This window comes from Pleurodeles waltl, chromosome 2_1 (genome assembly GCF_031143425.1).
Source record: "Pleurodeles waltl isolate 20211129_DDA chromosome 2_1, aPleWal1.hap1.20221129, whole genome shotgun sequence".
NCBI lineage: Eukaryota > Metazoa > Chordata > Amphibia > Caudata > Salamandridae > Pleurodeles > Pleurodeles waltl.
Genome location: NC_090438.1, coordinates 192,043,057 through 192,064,841, shown reverse-complemented (window position 1 = coordinate 192,064,841; position 21,785 = coordinate 192,043,057). Strand labels below are relative to the sequence as shown.

The 21,785-nt window shown below is 45.2% G+C and overlaps 1 protein-coding gene across 1 annotated transcript in view; it reads right to left on the bottom strand.

Annotated features, from left to right (window-relative positions):
- Window positions 1–21,785, bottom strand: part of IL1RAPL2 (interleukin 1 receptor accessory protein like 2) — a 1,519,353-nt gene that overhangs the window by 310,114 nt on the left and 1,187,454 nt on the right. The gene's annotated exons all lie outside the window — the stretch shown is intronic.

Genomic DNA, 21,785 nt, shown 5'->3' with positions numbered 1-21,785 from the left:
TGTATTCCGTATAATCCACCCTAAGGATTTCCCTAGGTGCCCCAGGGGTAGGGTGCCTTGTTATAAAAAGCAAGGACAATATAAAATATATTTTATATGCCCTGGTCGGGAAAAAGAGCCAAAGTCATTTTTTCCCCATTGTAGTGCTGCTAGCCCCAAAGGCCAACATGGGAAGGCTTTATTGAACTTCAGTAAAATTTAATTTTTGATTGGAGTTAGGTAGCAACATGAGTGAAATTATCAGAATAATAGATTTAATGAATCCAACAATTTGCAAGGTTCAAATGTATTATAACTATTACAGGAAAGTAGTTTTAGAACTTACTACCCTGAAGTTACCTAAAGCGTCTCTGTAGTGTCCTCTTCTGGTTGGTCAGACTTTTTACAACCGAGCCAAGCTGCACCCTGAGGCCTGGGGCTGAAACAATACAGCTATTTGGTGGGAGGAGATCTGTGCACCAGAGATTCCAGGACAGAAAGGGGGCTGTGAGATAAACTGAACTTCAAAGGAAGAAGCACAGATGTCACAAGACCCAGGCCAGCCCCCAAATCCATGATCCCAAGCCAGATGGGAGACCCCTAATTAGATTAGAAGAAGTGTTGAAAGGGGAGTGTAGGTAAAAGTTAGCCACACTTGTGGGTTTTCGATCCCTCCCTGAAACATCTGGAGACGAACGACTGCCCTGCCAGAACCGTGGAAAGCACAACAGAAGGCTTGCATTCAGAAGGACTGCACCTGCTGTACTCTCAGGGGTCCACACATGAATGGACTGTGTCTGTCTTAAAGGACAAGGTTTGCACTTTCTGAGCAGTAACAGGTAGAAAAGTGCTGGAGGAAGCTACCTGCGACATCCAAAAAGAGAATATCTCCAGCTGGCCGGCTACTACTGGATTTTCCTGGACTGAGCAGGTGGATTGTGGGAGATTTAGTCTCAGAGCCAAAGAGACAAACCAGAGCTTCTTATCCCTTGGCTGGTGCTGCTGGACATTTTGTGGCCCTCCTGAAACCTTTCAGAAGAAGATTCTAAAGTTTTGTAACTTTTTGTGAAGTTTGGGTGAAAATCTCCAGAAGCAAACCAGCTCAACGTTGAGAGTAAAGCTGCCTTTGTCAAACTTTGAGTTGGCCTGACCCTACTAGTTTGCGTCATTGAAATCTCCAGAGCTCCCAGTCATTGATGCTGAGGACAAAGACCTCCAGAGACCCACCAAGGCACGGTGCTGAGACAGACTACGGTTGTCGAATTGAACTCTGGATTCAAGGACCAAATTTCTTGATGTCAAGAGAAAAAGCTCCAAAATATTGACCAAGTGCAAAGGTAAAATCTTGACCTTGACCTACCATTTAACCTATCCAAGCTGTGCCCCTTTGGGGTTGGCATACAACTTTGACTTTGTCTGGTCCAACATGACTAGATAGCAGTGTTGGCACTTTCTGCTTTTTGATAGCAGTGTTGGCACTTTCTGCTTTTTGGCTCCAGAATGCACATTTGTTTATTTAAACTTTGAAAATTCAGATCTCTGGTTCCCTATATTGGATTTTTGTCACCTTGGTGTCATTTTTTTAAGATAACAAGATTCTCTGGGTTTATAAAATGGTGTTGGGTTTTTATTGTGTCGTGTCATTTGTTTATTTACTGTTTTGGTGATATCAAATGCTTTAAAATTATCTGTCTCCTAAGTTAAGCCTGACTGCTCGTTGCCAAGCTACAAATGGTTGATAAGCTATATAGCTGCATGACACTCTCCTGTCCTACTGAACACCAAGTAGCTAGAACACAAACTAAAAAAAAGCATTCACTTCTTGTTTAAAAAAAAAAAAAAAAAAACTCACATACTCCTATTATTCAATTCGCTGCCCCGGAATTTTCTATATCTATCAACGCAGCCTGATATCTAGTAACTATATGGTCATCTCTGCTACTAAGAATGTGCAACATTATGAACCATAAATTAAGGAAGCTTTCCTGCTATGTTTTAGACAGGCTTGAATGTAAACTGTAATTGGAGAAGTATTTTGCACAATTGTAGTCAATACTTTAAGGACTAAGACAGGTTCCTATAATTAACTCTGCAATTTAAGTTACAATTAGCTCAATAAAATTAAGAAATATTAGCAGCAGAGTAACTTCAAATAACAGAAGCAATAATTTGAGTTAGTAGTGTATCTGACAATTTGGCAGGCTTTCTCATACAATAGTGTACCATGGTAAAATGCATAAAATCCTCAAACTATCAATTTAACCAGTAGCTGCCACAAATAGTGAATAAATATACAGACTCAAACCACAGGCCAACATTCTATCAACCAGGGATTGAAAAAGACTTTTAGACCATCAAATAAACACTCAAATGTAATAAATGTGTCAAAATAAGTTAAACAAATAAACATGAAGTTTTGACCAAAAGTTGTAAGTCCTTCTATGTCATTGGTACTGTCCACAACATGGATGTTTCAGGACCATTTAAAATATATTTAAGAAATAAAAACACATCTTTTCCTGGTAAAATTCCCCAGAAATGTAATAAACGAAAGACAATCAGACTATTTAGGTGTGATACAATGCCTATTTTGCGTGGTCACTTAAATTTTTTGTGGATCGATGCAGCTCGTTTATTGACTCTGACTACTGGGACCATGCTAATCAGAACACCGGTACATGTATTTTGCCCTTATATAACATGTTGAAATTGATTATGCTCCTAATTGGCATATTTAACTTACCTATAAGTCAATAGCATACAGTAATAGGTGTCCCCAGGGCCAATAAATTAAATGTCACTAGTGGACAACAGCACCAATTTTGCCATCGACTATAATGACCATGTAAATATGACTCCGGGACTGCCACAGCAGCCTTTCTGCTGCAGTTTAAACCCTTTTTGACAGTAGAGGACCATTATTTTAAATATTAATACATTATTACTACATTGGCTTTGTAGCCCACAAGGCATGAAGCATGGTTTTTAAAAGAAAGACCTGTAGAAACTCAAATTTTAAAAATCCTTATTGTTACTAGCACCCAAAAGCTATTTTCACTGTTGCAAGGATGGGTGTTCCATAGGGGTGCACTGAGATGCATTATAATGCTCTCTGTGGTTAGGAAACATATAGAAATATAATTCTTGGAATCTTTGTAATAGTTATTATATGACAAATTCACTGGAAAAGTCAGACTTTTAATAAATATTAATGAAAATGTACTTTTAGAAAGTTATCTTTTTTCTGCCTAAAGTCTTTGGAGGATAATCTCTATTAGCCTCCAGATGCAGTCCTCTCAGTGCTCAAGCCTTGGATGAGATATGAAAACTGTCCCAACAGCAAAGACAACAGCATAGGTGTTGGGAGGTGTTTCTGTTCCTCTGGCAGGATGATAAATATAGGCAGTGCCCAGGAACTTGATTGATGTCAAAGGGGACTTCCCCATCATAGGCAGGTGTCATATAACACCTGCACAGGCCCCCACTTTGGTTCTCCAGTTAGGCAGGCTCCTGACCCAGTGGGGAGGAAACTACCTCCAGAACTGGTATGAAGCAACCACAGAGGAGGGATTGCTCATTTCCCTGGCCCCAACTTTGGGATGGGCATATGGGTTCTTCACAAAGGGAGAAGCCTTTCACCATCTTGAAATTAGACATACAGGGATACTGTGGGATTTTTGCAGTGGGGTGCCCATGAATTGCTCCAAATGTAGGGAGGGTTACTCCTGGAAATGTTTGCCCGGGGCTAATGCCATGCATAAATGTGGCACCCCTGGTCCCCTTCTTAAGAACACTCTGTGGAAGAACAGAAGAAGGACAGCAACTGTGACCTGCTCCCATTTGTACCCAGGGCTAGGAAGTAGACTCCAAGTGTCAATTGGATGACCGCCTGTTATGCTACAGGGCCACAACAAACAGCAAGATGCCTTTCTCTGAAGCGCCACGCTGATCAGCTCCAACTGGACCTGTTGTGGACCCTGCTATGGCTTCTGCTTAAGTGAGGCTTGACCTAACATAATGACCAGATTTCTTCCACAATTTACCGAAACCAACTGCATCAAAGTCCCTCCTTCGTGCAACTAGCTCCCAACCAAAAGATCAAATTACAGCCATTACTTTGGGTGAAGTGCAAGATTTTAAGAGGAAATACAGTAATGATATGATTTAAAACAGGAACTCATGAACATGAAAAAAGGTTTCTGTCCTGGAGTTTTTCTAAATCTTCACTGCAGAGGGCCAAACAAAACAATTCAAAGCACTAACAAACACCCAATAGATTTCAAACTCTGGAACTTATATTTGCAGATAATTACTTTGATCTTACTACTCACCCCTCTTCTGTATCTGCTTTCATGTACAACCTCAGGAAATATAGAAATATAACACTTTGACCTCTGACCACCTATGGTAAACATTTCTTTCTACTAGGTGTTTGAGAACTAACTCACAAGAATAATTCCTCTATGGTTGCTATACTTTTGCTATGGATGTCATGATACTCTTTTAGCACTGCTTCTTTAAAACATACCATTTGTCACATATTTCTTTACTAAGAATTTGTAAAACAATTGTATGGAACTTTTGAACTTCACTAGTACGCTTTCAAGTTCTTTTCTATTTATATTCTTTGCCATAAAACTTGGACAACCTCCCTACGCAAACTTTGTTTGGACATTTAAAGTCCTTTCTCCTTCTCTAAGATGGCAACTAAGAAGTGATATGGACGTCTTTTCTACTTGTCTTTGTCGAGCGACTTTGCCATGATGAAGCCCACCCTTTAGACCACACATTTGCATGACATCTTTAGCCAATCTAAATAGGCCTCTACACACAGTTATTTTTCACAGTGCACTGTCTTGTTTTAATTTGACTTCATACTGCCTCCTTTCCAGAAATCCTTATATTCATAATTGATTGCTTTTATATTATTACACTGTGACAAATTGCACTCATTGCTTTTTTTAATATTCTTACTTTTCTGAGTATCAATAGAATTACCTTGAAGCCATAATAAAGTCTCATGAACAAAACATGTGTTAGATGTTCTGCACCTGAAATGATTAAATAAGAAGGAAATATGCCCCCCAGACTTACTTGTTGAATCTCTTTTTTGCTTTGTAATAGATTTTGTTGTGGTCTGATATTTTTTGGTATTTGAATTTGGTAGCAGAAAAATCTGGTAGATGCTACAACCACACCTGTAGGTAGTAGGGTGTCAGATGTTGTTAGAACACCACACAAGGACTGTGACATGCATGTTATATTCTGCATATTTAATTACAGTTTGTCTACTGTGATTAATAAAGATGTGTAGTAATCGTCAACATCTGCTACCTTTGTGATGGTAAAAAACACAAAATGGGTTCAGAGTCTGCCTTTGTGGAAGGTTCATGGGAATCTTCTCTGTATCTAAAGTCATGTAGAACCAGCACACCACATGAAATATCATTCCAACTGATAAAGTCAATTCAATACAAATTTGCAAATTATCTAGTGCAATCCTTCAATCCCAGTGAATGGTCATTTGGTTGGCACACAGGCTCCTCGGGAGCTGCTCTGTTTGTATGGCAACATTAGATCCATAGTTTAAAAGGAAAAGGAAATTTGAGGATGTCAAGTTCAACACATCACTATTCTCAAACTACCTGTAGAAGACGATGTTCAGGAAGATAATGTTTTAGACAATTCTGACAAATTCTGAAGCTTAGGGCCCCATTATGAGTTTGGTGGATGGAAACTCCATCCGGAAAACTCCAGACAGGGTGGCAGCCTATGTGGCGACCTCCCCGCCGGTGTTATTATGGGTTTCCTGCTAGGTTGGCAGGCGGAAACAAATTTCAGCCCGCTGGCCTAGTGGGAAACAAGCTACAGCATTGTCTCTGGCTTGTGATTGAGCCAGGGGCAATGCTATAGCCAGCAGGGTGCACTAGCAACATCGCAATGTTCACTGTGCAGACACAGTCTCACAGTGTCTGCACAGTGAAAACTGTAATGGTGCTGGGCAGGGGGTCCTGCACTGCCCATGCCAAGTGGCCCCCTGCATCTGGTCTCTGCCAGCCTTTTCATGGCATTGCTACCGCCATGAAATCTCTGGTGGATAAAGAGGTCGTAATCCCCAGGGCAGCCCTCGTTGCAGCGCTGCCCTGGAGGATTAGGATCTCCGCCACTAGCAGAATCCTAGATCCTGGCAGAGTTGGCGGTTTGCCGCCAGGGTTTTAATGTGGCGGTCAGACCACTGCATTGGCCTCCACACTCGTAATAAGACCCATTGTCATTTCTGTTGTGGATTGTGGCTTACCTTATCATTTTGCTCGACCACACGCCAGTTATACTATACGACACATTCATATTCAGGTGTTGATAGTGATAAATATACAACAGTTTGGTAAATTTCAACAGTTAGGTAAAAAAAGATGTAGTTATGAAATGTGCTTTCTTTCTATGCTGGACCTTTATTCAATGTGTTATGTTCTTGTTAATATTATGGATTCATTCTTGTGAATCTGAAATGCATTTATTAAACTATTTTCTGTGACCAGGGATTTTGGTTCAGATATACTGGATTCCTGTAAAGAAATTCTCTCTGGGACACAGGGGCCTAGTCATAAGCTGCATTTTATAGTATGTTTAGTAGTACTAAACTAGTACTATTGATGTACTTCAAAATGCTATTTACAAACCTATGTGCAGAGGTCTCTGCCCCCAAGTCTCCTATCTTTTATTTGTGGACATCTCTGCCCTTACTGCAGAAATCTCTCCTCACATAAGTCTGTGTTTTAGTTGTCATTTAGAGTGACGGGGAGATGCTGGATAATGGGGAATGTTTATAACTAAAGGGGAGGGGTTTTAGGAGGGTTAGTCTAGTGCGTTGTTCAACATAAACAATGTATTGGTCACTGCCACTTACTGCAAAAAGAAGTCTCTCATATACTTAGGCCCATATTTATACTTTTGTTAGCGCTGCACTTACGTCATTTTTCGACGCAAAAGTGGTGCAAACTTACAAAATACAAAACATATAAATATGGGCCTTAGTATTTAGGCCAACACCGAGATGAAATAATGAAACCCTGTGGCAGTTTGCTTTATTTTGCTTACAGAAACATTGGCAGTTCACTTGCCCATGGAAAAGCATAATTTATCGCTTGCCTGCACCATGTCAGTGCGCTGCCTGTTCCTTCATGCGAGGCCTCCACAGAGGGATCCTTGCCATTGCTCTAGTGTTTTTCTTGGCAATCCTGCCCTCTGTTTTTGCTTGGAGTACCCAAGATTGAGCAGTTCCTGATTGGAGACCCTGTGTGATGTCGATCAAAGAGGGTCACAGGGATTTTCAGAGATGTGTGTAGATCCTTTTCGAAAGTAGTATAGTATATTTTGAGAATACAATGCTATCAGATGCTTGTTTTAGGTATCCCAGGAAAGTGAAAAATATTTAAAAAATTACAGACCAATCCCAGCTTTGGGAAGCAGAAGATGATGCTGAAAGCCGGAGTCAGCAGCACATGAGAGGAGTTTGTTTATCAAGACTATTTTATTCGTTTAATTATCATATACAGTATTAGAAAGTAGTGAACAGTTTCTGTCAGTTACAACTCAGATAAATGACTGAATCCAAGATGTGGATGAGGATGATGATGCATATCTGGAACGCTATTAAAGCTCACCCATCAAAAGTATTTCAGCTAAATAAAAACAAAACATACATGAATAATTCTTTGGAAAATACAGTTACAAGTAATATTACCCACCTAAAGTCAAATATGTACATGTATGTACTTATTATGAATCTAAAGTCACTTAAAGTTATGTATAAGATTAACCTAATGTAATGTGAATAATTATTTGGAAAAATACAGTTATATTTAATATCCTATTCTAAGGAGCTTTATTTGAAGTCCCTACCACTAATATTTTTTAGGGAGGGTGTTTCTTTACATGTTAGTGGCCATCTGTGGTGCTCGACTTTCTCCAATTCCAAGCTGGAGTACATTTACAATTGTTTAGGCTGTACTACTGTACTGTAAAAGGGCAGTTTGTGAATATGAAGGGGCTTACTCGTTTGTAGATGGGTACGTTTCTCCTTACACTCTACCACAGCCCTGCCTTAACTCTTTCCAAGATCACCTCCAAAGATGTATCCAAGAGAGCTGCCTCAACTGAGAAACGAACTACCAGATAAATGATAGCAGAGTCAGAGTAATCACGTTTTTAGCATTTTTTTGAATGAAAGGAAGTTGGTAGTCAAATTGAGAAGAAAAGTGTTCCAGAAATGTGTTGCGAGGAAGGAAAACGAGTAACTCCCAGATCTTAGAAGGCGAATCTGAGGAATGGAGGTCAGCCTTGTGATGTATGCAACAATGAAGGAATTCCAGTCGGAGTATCAAGGGGGTAGGGGCTGGAATATTAAGAACCATCCAAGAAGCATTTTGGATGGTATACATTCTCTTGAGTAGATTTTCGGAGATGCCCACATACATGCATTGCTGTAGTCAAGATGGCTTTTATCAATGTCTGAATGATGGTTTTCAGTGTCAGAGAGGAATCCACTTAAAGATCTTGTGCAGCATATGAAGACTGCCATGGCAGGTTTTGTCAACTGCAGTCAGCCGCTGTTTCTAAGGTGGAAGAAAAAATAAAGTGGGGCTGTGGGTCATCTGAAGAGCCAGATTTAATAGACTGCATAACTTTCCCTACAGCTGTTGCTCTGCCTCACAACCCTGATGCAGGCCCTCGCATCGCAGCCAGCAGCTTCTTCAGAACAGCTGCTGTGAACCCCATCCTCCACTCAGGTCTTTACATTGCAAGCCTCTCATCAACATAATTGCCAGTGACGATGCAGGACTTTGCAACGCAGCCCTGCAGCTTCTTCGGAACTGCCACTGCAAAAATTAAAAAGAGCTGCCCGAACTGAGAAACTAACTACCAGATAAATGATTCAGGGCTGATTTAGCTGGTGTAAAGTAGAACCAGAATAATCATGTTTTTAGCATTTTTTTGTTGAGAGGAAGTTGGTAGTCAGATGGAGATGCAAAGGAAGTGTGTTCCAGAAATGTGGTGCATGCAAAGGAAAAGAGTGACTCCCAGATCTTAAAAGGCTGGAGGTCAGCCTTCCGAGAAGGATCTGAGAACCCTGGATGGTCTGTTCAGAGGTAACAAGGTCCAGTACTGTGCATAGCTCTATAGGTGAGGTACAAGAGCATTACGATGGCCCGTTTGTGCATATGGTACAAATAAAGGGATTTCATTGTTAGTAGCAACGGGGTAAGGGCTGCAATATTAAGAACGATCTAAGCAGCAACATTGTGGATGGTCTGCATTCTCTTGAGTAGATTTTCAGAGATGCCCACATACAATGCATTGCTGTAGTCAAGATGGCTTTTTATTGATGTCTGAATGATGGTTTTGAATATCTGAGAGAAACTCATTTATAGCTCTTTTGCAGCATATACAAATGGCATGGCAGGTTGTGGAAACTGCAATCAGCTGTTCTTTCATAGACAAATTAACATCTATGATGATGCCAGATTTGTGGATGAAGCTGATGGAGGAGTGTAGTAAACCTAATTCTTTGGCCACCAATAAGTAGACCACAGGGTCTTTGCTTTCCTGAACAGGGTGACCCCTGTCTTTTCCTTATTACACTTTAAACAGTTTTCCTTCATCCAGTCACGGGAAGCAAGCATACATTCAAGAAACTTAACTGTAGCCTCCCTAGCACTTTCAGCAGTGGAGTTAATCATTAGTGTGTCATTTGCGTCAAACACTACATAAAGGCACTGATGATGGCCGCTAAAGGGGTATGTGAATGTTAACAAGAGAAATGCTAAGGAAGAATTACTGAGGGACTCCACAGGTCACTGTAACTGGTTTGGAAGTATATGGTAGGAACCAGACAGATTTGGATCTACTGAATAGAAAAATAAGAGGAATATTGAGCATTGATAAGTTCTCAATAACAGTTGCTGGATGTCGTAAAATTGTGATAGGTCTTTAGTTTAATAACTTGAGAGGATCCACCGAGGGTTTCTTGAGGAGAGGAAGCACATTGGTGATTTTTCACACATTAGGAAGGTCAGCTCTGATGAGAGAGAGAAGTTAACAGAGTCAGAAGAGTGCTGCTAAATAAGTTTGAAGAAAAAATAAAGTATAGGTAAGCATCATCCAAACAGCCAGATTTATTAGACTGCAGAGCATTAATTACATTTGTTGCTCTGCTTCATAAATACCACTGTAAAATGCATCCCTGCCACAAGCCCTCGCGACGCAGTCAGCAGTTTCCTTGCACCTGATGCTGTGCAACCCTTCCTTGATGCAGGCCTTTGCATCACAAGCCCCTCATCCACAGGATCCTAGACAAAGATGCTGGACTTTGCTTTGCAGCTCCGCTGCATCAATGCAGGCCTTTGCATCACATGCCACGAGTCAACAGCATCCTTGATGACAACACAGGACTGCGCACTGCAGCCCCACAGCTTTCTTAGAACCGCTGCTGTGTGACACATCCTCAGCATGGGACCTTGCAGGGCTCCACAAACAGGATTTAAGGTACTTTGCTCAGTGGGGCTAATGTAGGCCTTGTACCCAGCCCATGCTCCATCGCAGTCAGCCTGAAACTGTGACTTTGCACCTGTATGGCATGACCAGGTAACCACAGTTGAGCTTTGTACTTCAAAGCACTATCTTTAATTAAATCGTTTAAATTGTATATTAGGTTCAATCAGTTGGATGTCTTTTGATTTAGTCTCAAATAATCCCTTAAACTTTACTTGTTTTTTCCAAATTGGTATGGAATTTTACTTTATTACTATTTGAAGTGTTGCATAAATATACTTTATACATTGCCTCTAGTTTATTGCTTAATGCCAAGCTACCACAGAGTTAAGCACAGATTAATGTGGGGGTTGCCTGTGTTTCACCCTGACAGAGACTGTGTTTGCTGCTTGAGGAGAGTTCTTCCCCCTCAACCACTAACCCAATCTCCTATACCTTCTGAAAGCCAGTACACAAATCCATGCATCATACAGTTAGATTTTCACTCAGTACTACCTCTCCAAAATCACTCACTCAGAACTTTGAGCTTTAGCCCAGATTTCAGGACTCTTTGTTAAAATCCATACTTCACTGTTGTTTTCAGACCAGGTCTACAGTATTGTAAGAGAAACCTATCATCAAGGGAGTACTGCATATCAGATAACTCTGCTTTCACAGTAAGCACAGGCAGCCCAAAGAGCATCCGCTTACTTGCAATCCACAGGCAAAGAAGAATGTGGTGACAAGAGATAAAATCAACTTTATATCTTTCTCCACCTCTCAAGTTGCCTAATTACAGAGTAAAGTGATGGATTTGCTGAGCCTGGGCTGATTTAGCCATGATCAATTGTCAAGGCTTTTGTCTCTAAAGAATCAGCTTTAGAGATTGCCCATGGACAATTCCTAGGATTCTCGTTTGTGATACAGCTAAGAGAGCAGCTGCAATGGGCTCTTTAGTGACACTTATGGGATCTGGGAAGAGTAGAACATAGGTTAATTCTTTCCAACAAATAGTAACATGTGAACTGAAGGAAAGACAACATAGATGAGTAAGTCAGTTTTTGTGCCCAGAATTTGCCACGGAAGGTGGGATCATATATACAAAAATGTTGCAAGAGGATACACAACAATGTTCCACAAAGACTCACTCAGAAAAGCATTCAATTCCTCTGCAGGGGTTATTTTAGTCAGTGGCTCTGCTGTCACAATCAATGTACTGCGAATCTGTGAGATTAATCATTTATTTGCTTTGTACATAACAACATTGTGATGGCAATTCTAATATGTGAATAGGTACTACAAGTAACAATGCAGTGCAAGTGAAAACAAGTGAGTGGGCAAAATGAAAGCAAAAAACAATACAGTGTGCATAACATACACATTCCTTAACCATCAGGATATCAAATACAGAATAGAATCCACACAAAATATTTTTTCAGGATTTCTTAGCATCTGGAACCAATGCAGACATGGTAGAGACTAAAAATGTGATGTTTTGACACCTTTAAGTCATTTCAACTGGGTCTTCTTCAGGACAGAATAGTACTAATTTGACCAAAAGGATCATATGTGAACACAGTGCATGGAAATGATTCTGGATAACCAATGTTCCACAAACGCCCATAGTTCCAGAAATGCCCAGTGTTAGACCTGACAGCCTTAGGGTAGTCACCCCTAACTTTTTGCCTGCCTCCCTCCTCGTTTTTGGATACTGTTTTTGCTGGTTTTTAGACTCTGCGCACTTTACCACTGCTAACCAGTGATAAAGTGTATATGCTCTCTCTCTGTAAACATGGTAACTTTGGATCCTACCTGATTGAACTATTTAATCTACTTATAAGTCCCCAGTCATGTGCACTCCAGGTGCCTAGGGCATATAGATTAAATGCTACTAGTGGACCCGCAGCACGGATTGTGCCACCCACTTAAGTAGCCCCTTTTCCTTGTCCCAGGCCTACCATTGCTAGGCCTGTGTGTGCAGTTTCACTGCCACCTCGACTTGGCATTTAAAAGTACTTGCCAAGCCTAGAACTCCCCTTTTTCTGCATATAAGTCACCCTTAATGTGTGCCCTGGGTATCCCCTAGAGCAGGGTGCTGTGTAGGTAAAAGACAGGACATGTACCTGTGTAGTTATATGTCCTGGTAGTGTAAAACTCCTAAATTCGTTTTTGCACTACTGGGAGACCTGCTCCCTTCATAGGCTAACATTGGGGCTGCCCTCATACACTGTTGAAGTGGCAGCTGCTGATCTGAAAGGAGCAGGGAGGTCATATTTAGTATGGCCAGAATGGTAATACAAAATCCTACTGACTGGTGAAGTCGGATTTAATATTACTATTCTAGAAATGCCACTTTTAGAAAGTGAGCATTTCTTTGCACTTAAATCCTTCTGTGCCTTACAATCCACGTCTGGCTAGGTTTAGTTGACAGCTCCTTGTGCATTCACTCAGACACACCCCAAACACAGGGTACTCAGCCTCACTTGCATACATCTGCATTTTGAATGGGTCTTCCTGGGCTGGGAGGGTGGAGGGCCTGCCCTCACACAAAGGACTGCCACACCCCCTACTGGGACCCTGGCAGACAGGATTGAACTGAAAGGGGACCTGGTGCACTTCTTAGCCACTCTTTGAAGTCTCCCCCACTTCAAAGGCACATTTGGGTATAAAACAGGGCCTCTGCCCTACCTCATCAGACACTTGCTGGAGAAGAAACCGGAACCAGAAACTACATCCTGCCAAGAAGAACTGCCTGGCTGCTCAAAGGACTCACCTGTCTGCTTTCTACAAAGGACTGCTGTCTTGCTGTTGCCCTGCTGCCTTGCTGAACTCTTGTCTGGCTGTGAAAGTGCTCTCCAAGGGCTTGGATAGAGCTTGCCTCCTGTTCCTTGAAGTCTCAGGACCAAAAAGACTTCTTCCTTTCACTTGGACGCTCCGTGCGCCGAAACTTTCGACGCACAGCTTGTTTCGCGGCGAGAAAAACGCCGCACACCGACGCTGATCGACGCGACGCCCTCGGGGCGATCGAGACTTCGACGCACAACCTCGCAAGGACAAAGCCGCTCGACTTTCCAGGAGAAATCGACGCGACGCCCACCGTGAGTGCGAAACTTTGACGCACGGCCTCGCAAGGACAACGCCGCCCGACTTCCAAGGAGAAATCGACGCGACGCCTGCCGTGAGACCAAACTTTCGACGCACGGCCTCGCAAGGACAACGCCGCCCGACTTCCAAGGAGAAATCGACGCGACGCCTACCGTGAGATCGAAACTTCGACGCGCAGCCCCGCAGAACGACGCGCAGCCGGAAAACAAGCAGGAGAATCCACGCACAGACCCGGGACATCTGGTAATCCCCGCGATCCACAAAAAGAGACTGTCTGCGCGCCGGAAAACGACGCCCGACTTCCCCGCGTGGAAAAGACCGACGCAAGTCTGTGTGTGCTGAGGAGAAATCGACGCACACACCCCTTTTTCCACGCATCTCTTCTCCTGTGGCCCTCTGAGGAGATTTTCCACCAGAAACCAGGTACTTTGTGCTTGAAAGACACTGTATTGCATTCTAAAGACTTAAGACACTCTATATCACTTCCCTGTGATATTTCTACAATTTTCCATTGCAACTTTATTCTTTTTGACCTACAATTATCCTGATAAATATTATATATTTTTCTAAACACTGTGTGGTGTATTTTTGTGGTGCTATATGGTGGTATTGTATGATTTATTGCACAAATACTTTACACATTGCCTTCTAAGTTAAGCCTGACTGCTCGTGCCAAGCTACCAGAGGGTGGGCACAGGATAATCTTGGATAGTGTGTGACTTACCCTGACTAGAGTGAGGGCTTTTGCTTGGACAGGAAGTAACCTAACTGCCAACCAAAAACCCCATTTCTAACATTGGTGATCAGCGGTGAGGATAGGACTTGTATTTGTGCAGTGACATACAGTAGCTAAGTATTTCACTACATACCCACAGTTGAAGGTCAACTTGGTTTTTATCTCTTTTTTAAAATCCGTTTTTTCCTGACAATTTTCAAAAACTAAATCCTCACTCAACATGTCTCTGACTGGGTCTCAGACAGGGGACTTTGACCTAGTCCAGTTGGATACATACACGGTCAAACAACTAAGAGGATTCTGCAGGGCATTAAGGGTACCCACCCAAGGGGCCTCCAGAAAGGAGGACTTTCAAGTGGCGCTGAGGGCCTGGGCAGAAGCCCATTTAGAGGATGATGAGGAAGAGGAGCCAGAAAATGGCCCCTCAGAAGGATTTCCACTATCTATGGATGGTGTTACCACTGCAATTGTGCACCCTTCCAGACCAGGGAGCAGTGTCTCCATGCAAAGCCTGACCGCAGAGGAAAGGAGAGAAGAAAGGGAGTTCCAATTGCAAATGGCAAAACTGAAAATTGAGGCACAACAGGAGGAGAAGAGGGCAGAAAGAGAAGCCAAACAAGCTGAGGCTGAAAGAGCAGCCAAACAGATTGAAGCTGAAAGAACAGCCAAACAAGTGGAAGCTGAAAGAGCGTTGGCTGAAAAGAAACTATTGTTGGCTCATGAACTGAGTCTCAAGGAGCTGGAGATCAAGGCAAGACAGTCTGAATCCAGCAATAATGGTGGCAGCATGCAGACAGGACCTGCTGGAGAAAAGAAGGTTCGTATACCCAAAAATGTGGTGCCCAGTTTTGTGGTGGGAGATGACATAGATAAATGGTTAGCTGCTTATGAAGTTGCACTAAGGGCTCATGAGGTTCCTGAAGGGCAATGGGGGGTAGCTATGTGGGGTTATGTGCCGCCATTGGGGAGGGACACACTTCTCACATTGGATCCACCGGATCAAAACACATACCCACTCCAGAAAGCCACTTTACTTGCCAAGTTTGGGCTGACCCCTGAGGGATACCGTCAGAGGTTCAGGGACAGCACCAAACAAACCACACAAACATGGGTAGATTTCTTTGATTTCTCTAGTAAGGCACTGAATGGATGGGTGCGGGGCAACAAAGTAGCAGATTATAAAGGTTTATATGACTTGATCCTGAGAGAGCATATGCTTAATGTTACTTATACCGATTTGCGCCAGCACCTAGTGGATAGTAAGCTGACTGATCCCAGGAAGCTTGCTGAGGAGGCGGACCTCTGGGTTAGCACCAGAGTGTCCAAAAAGGTACCTGGGGGGGACTCCCACAAAGGTGGTCAGGGTTCCCAACAGAAGAAAGAGGGGGGAGATAAACTTACAGATAAGGAACTCTCTAAAGGCCCCCAAAAGAATTCCCAGGGAGGGGGTGGCAACCCTTCCTTTTCCAAATTTGGGAAGAAACCAGGGACATTTGACAGGTCAGGAAAATCTAGCCCCAAATGCATGGAGTGTTACCAATATGGTCACTACAAAGGCGATCCCCAGTGCCCCAAGAGGGCACCGTCCACTACCGGACAGGCGCCTGGGTTGACTAGTGTAGCACTCGGGGGGGAGATGGACCCCACTAGCTTTGGGGAGCAGGTAGAGATTTCCCTAGTGTCCCTGGGAGAAGGAGAAATGATGTCCAAGGTCCACATGCCTAAAAATACTTCCAAGTACCGGCAGTGGGTCCTCATTGATGGGCAGAAGGTGGAGGCTCTGCGTGACACAGGAGCCAGTATGACTACTATCAAGAGTCAGCTGGTGTCCACAGAGCAGATAATCCCGAATACATTCCACCAGGTCATAGTCGCTGACAACCGCGAGAGTCACCTACCGGTGGCTCGGGTTCCCTTTGAGTGGGGGGGGGTCTCTGGTACTCTGAAAGTAGCTGTGAGTCCTGCCATGCCTGTAGATTGTCTGTTAGGCAATGATCTAGAGCATACTGCTTGGAAAGAAGTAGAGCTCAGATCTCACCTGGAGATGTTAGGGTTACCTGAGTGGGTCTGCATGACCACCCGGTCCATGGCTGACCGAGAAGGAAGTCAAGGGCATCTGGAGCCTGGAACGATGGCCCAGGGAGCTGCCAAGAGGAGGGACGAGGGGCGCGGGAAACCGGCCCCAGAAGTTCCCACAGTGGCTGACGGGGCTCCTGAGGAGGAGACTCCCGAGCCAACTGGGGAAGACATTGCCACCCTAGGTGACTTACCGGAGCTTGCTGGCTGGCAAGTTGAGGGTGGACCCACCAGGGAGGAATTCTGCCAGGCGCAGAAAGAGTGTCCCACTCTAGAAGGGTTGAGGAAACAAGCCTTAAACCAGGCAGCAGGTGACGCCTCTGGCAATCACCACCTATATTGGGAGAATGATCTCCTCTACAGTGAGCCTAGGGTTCCGGTCTTTGGGGCAGCACGTGTGCTGGTGGTCCCCCAATGTTACCGAGCCTTCCTACTGGGTCTGGCTCACGACATTCCCCTGGCAGGACATTTGGGACAAGACAAGACCTTCAACAGGCTTGTCAACCACTTTCACTGGCCCAAAATGAGGACACACTCAGACAAATTCTGCAGGGCTTGTCCTACCTGCCAGGCTAGTGGTAAAGCAGGAAAGAGGGTTAAAATCCCCCTGATTCCACTTCCTGTCGTTGGCACCCCCTTTGAAAGGGTGGGCGTCGACATTGTTGGCCCCTTGGACCCCAAAACTGCCTTAGGCAACAGGTTTATCCTGTTTTTGGTGGACCATGCCACCCGGTACCCAGAGGCGATCCCTCTGAGGACCGTAACTGCATCGGTGGTAGCCAGAACCCTGATGGGGATATTTACCCGTGTGGGATTCCCCAAGGAGATAGTGTCTGACAGAGGCACTAACTTCATGTCCGCGTACATGAAGCATCTGTGGGATGCGTGTGGTGTAACCTACAAGTTCACCACACCCTATCACCCCCAGTCTAATGGGCTTGTGGAGAGATTCAACAAGACCCTGAAAGGCATGATTGGTGGCCTCCCTGAGGCCATGAGGCGTAAATGGGACGTCCTCTTACCATGCCTTCTCTTTGCTTACAGAGAGGTCCCCCAGAGGGGGGTAGGGTTCAGTCCCTTTGAGCTTCTCTATGGGTACCCCGTCAGGGGACCCTTAAGCATTGTCAAGGAGGGATTGGAGAACGCTCCAAAGACACCCCCTCAGGACGTGGTCAGCTACATGTTGGCCCTCCGCAATCAGATGACCCGCTTCTGGAAAGAGGCCCAAAGTAACCTGGAGGCCAGTCAAGAGGTGATGAAACAATGGTATGACCAGAAGGCCACTCTGGTAGAGTTTCAACCTGGAGACAAAGTGTGGGTAATGGAGCCAGTAGAGCCCAGAGCTCTCCAGGACCGCTGGTCTGGCCCATTTGAAATAAAGGAGCGGAAAGGGGAGGCCACTTACCTAGTGGACCTCCAAACCCCTAGGAACCCCCTAAGGGTGCTCCACGTGAACCGACTAAAAGCTCATTTTGAGAGGTCGGAGATCAACATGCTTCTGGTCACAGATGAAGGAATGGAAGAGGAGAGTGAACCTCTCCCTGACCTCCTCTCTGCCCAAGAAGGTGATGGGTCCGTAAGCGGGGTCATTCTGTCTGACTCCCTGACTCTAAACCAGAAAGGAGACTGCTATGAGCTGTTGGAGCAGTTCTCCCCCCTCTTCTCCCTTACTCCAGGACTGACCCACCTCTGTGTTCATGATATTGACACCGGTGACAGTCTCCCTGTGAAAAACAAAATTTACAGGTTGTCAGATAAGGTGAAGGCCAGCATCAAGGAGGAGGTCTCCAAGATGTTGACGCTAGGGGTTATTGAGAAGTCCAGTAGTCCCTGGGCCAGCCCAGTGGTGTTGGTCCCCAAGGCTACTGCCCCAGGCGCGAAGCCAGAACTCCGGTTCTGCGTGGACTACCGGGGTCTCAACTCAGTCACACGGACTGATGCTCACCCCATCCCCCGAGCTGATGAGCTCGTGGACAGGCTAGGCGCTGCCAAGTTCCTGAGTACGTTTGATCTTACTTCAGGGTACTGGCAGATCGCCCTGACTGAGGGGGCTAAGGAAAGGTCCGCCTTTTCCACCCCTGACGGCCATTACCAGTTCCGGGTGATGCCGTTTGGATTGAAAAATGCCCCCGCTACCTTCCAACGGTTGGTTAACGGGGTCCTGGCTGGCAAGGATGCCTTCTGTGCAGCCTACCTGGATGACATAGCTGTCTACAGTTCCAGCTGGGAGGAACACCTGCTCCACCTCAAGGAGGTGCTTCAGGCCCTGCAACAGGCAGGCCTGACCATCAAGGCTAGTAAGTGCCAGATTGGGCAGGGTTCCGTGGTGTACTTGGGACACCTAGTAGGTGGTGGCAAGGTGCAGCCACTCCAGGCCAAGATCGAAACTATCAAGGCCTGGCAACCACCTCGAACCCAGACTGAGGTGAGGGCCTTTTTAGGCCTCACCGGCTACTACCGCAGGTTTGTCAAGGGCTATGGTACCATTGTGTCCCCCTTGACACAACTCACGTCCAAGAAGCAACCTAGGTTGGTGAATTGGACAGAGGCTTGTCAGAAAGCCTTTGACGCCCTAAAGGAAGCCATGTGCACGGCCCCCGTGCTCAAGGCCCCTGACTACTACCAGGAATTTATCGTGCAGACAGACGCTTCAGAGCATGGCATAGGGGCAGTCCTAGCACAGCTAAATGAGGAGGGCCAAGATCAACCGGTAGTCTTTATTAGCAGAAGGCTATTACCACGGGAACAGAGGTGGAGTGCTATTGAAAGAGAAGCTTTTGCTGTGGTCTGGGCACTGAAGAAGCTGAGGCCCTACCTGTTTGGGACACACTTCCTAGTTCAGACAGACCACAGGCCCCTCAGATGGCTCATGCAGATGAGGGGTGAGAATCCAAAACTTCTGAGGTGGTCCATTTCCCTACAGGGGATGGACTTTACGGTGGAACATCGCCCAGGGGTTGACCACGCCAATGCTGATGGTCTCTCCAGGTACTTCCGCCTTAGCGATGAGAGCTCCCAGGAGGTCGGGTAGCTCTCCCCACTTTCAGCTGGGGGGGACACATGTTAGACCTGACAGCCTTAGGGTAGTCACCCCTAACTTTTTGCCTGCCTCCCTCCTCGTTTTTGGATACTGTTTTTGCTGGTTTTTAGACTCTGCGCACTTTACCACTGCTAACCAGTGATAAAGTGTATATGCTCTCTCTCTGTAAACATGGTAACTTTGGATCCTACCTGATTGAACTATTTAATATACTTATAAGTCCCCAGTCATGTGCACTCCAGGTGCCTAGGGCATATAGATTAAATGCTACTAGTGGACCCGCAGCACGGATTGTGCCACCCACTTAAGTAGCCCCTTTTCCTTGTCCCAGGCCTACCATTGCTAGGCCTGTGTGTGCAGTTTCACTGCCACCTCGACTTGGCATTTAAAAGTACTTGCCAAGCCTAGAACTCCCCTTTTTCTGCATATAAGTCACCCTTAATGTGTGCCCTGGGTATCCCCTAGAGCAGGGTGCTGTGTAGGTAAAAGACAGGACATGTACCTGTGTAGTTATATGTCCTGGTAGTGTAAAACTCCTAAATTCGTTTTTGCACTACTGGGAGACCTGCTCCCTTCATAGGCTAACATTGGGGCTGCCCTCATACACTGTTGAAGTGGCAGCTGCTGATCTGAAAGGAGCAGGGAGGTCATATTTAGTATGGCCAGAATGGTAATACAAAATCCTACTGACTGGTGAAGTCGGATTTAATATTACTATTCTAGAAATGCCACTTTTAGAAAGTGAGCATTTCTTTGCACTTAAATCCTTCTGTGCCTTACAATCCACGTCTGGCTAGGTTTAGTTGACAGCTCCTTGTGCATTCACTCAGACACACCCCAAACACAGGGTACTCAGCCTCACTTGCATACATCTGCATTTTGAATGGGTCTTCCTGGGCTGGGAGGGTGGAGGGCCTGCCCTCACACAAAGGACTGCCACACCCCCTACTGGGACCCTGGCAGACAGGATTGAACTGAAAGGGGACCTGGTGCACTTCTTAGCCACTCTTTGAAGTCTCCCCCACTTCAAAGGCACATTTGGGTATAAAACAGGGCCTCTGCCCTACCTCATCAGACACTTGCTGGAGAAGAAACCGGAACCAGAAACTACATCCTGCCAAGAAGAACTGCCTGGCTGCTCAAAGGACTCACCTGTCTGCTTTCTACAAAGGACTGCTGTCTTGCTGTTGCCCTGCTGCCTTGCTGAACTCTTGTCTGGCTGTGAAAGTGCTCTCCAAGGGCTTGGATAGAGCTTGCCTCCTGTTCCTTGAAGTCTCAGGACCAAAAAGACTTCTTCCTTTCACTTGGACGCTCCGTGCGCCGAAACTTTCGACGCACAGCTTGTTTCGCGGCGAGAAAAACGCCGCACACCGACGCTGATCGACGCGACGCCCTCGGGGCGATCGAGACTTCGACGCACAACCTCGCAAGGACAAAGCCGCTCGACTTTCCAGGAGAAATCGACGCGACGCCCACCGTGAGTGCGAAACTTTGACGCACGGCCTCGCAAGGACAACGCCGCCCGACTTCCAAGGAGAAATCGACGCGACGCCTGCCGTGAGACCAAACTTTCGACGCACGGCCTCGCAAGGACAACGCCGCCCGACTTCCAAGGAGAAATCGACGCGACGCCTACCGTGAGATCGAAACTTCGACGCGCAGCCCCGCAGAACGACGCGCAGCCGGAAAACAAGCAGGAGAATCCACGCACAGACCCGGGACATCTGGTAATCCCCGCGATCCACAAAAAGAGACTGTCTGCGCGCCGGAAAACGACGCCCGACTTCCCCGCGTGGAAAAGACCGACGCAAGTCTGTGTGTGCTGAGGAGAAATCGACGCACACACCCCTTTTTCCACGCATCTCTTCTCCTGTGGCCCTCTGAGGAGATTTTCCACCAGAAACCAGGTACTTTGTGCTTGAAAGACACTGTATTGCATTCTAAAGACTTAAGACACTCTATATCACTTCCCTGTGATATTTCTACAATTTTCCATTGCAACTTTATTCTTTTTGACCTACAATTATCCTGATAAATATTATATATTTTTCTAAACACTGTGTGGTGTATTTTTGTGGTGCTATATGGTGGTATTGTATGATTTATTGCACAAATACTTTACACATTGCCTTCTAAGTTAAGCCTGACTGCTCGTGCCAAGCTACCAGAGGGTGGGCACAGGATAATCTTGGATAGTGTGTGACTTACCCTGACTAGAGTGAGGGCTTTTGCTTGGACAGGAAGTAACCTAACTGCCAACCAAAAACCCCATTTCTAACACCCAGCAGTACCTTGGACTCATCCTAAAAGTCTCCCTGT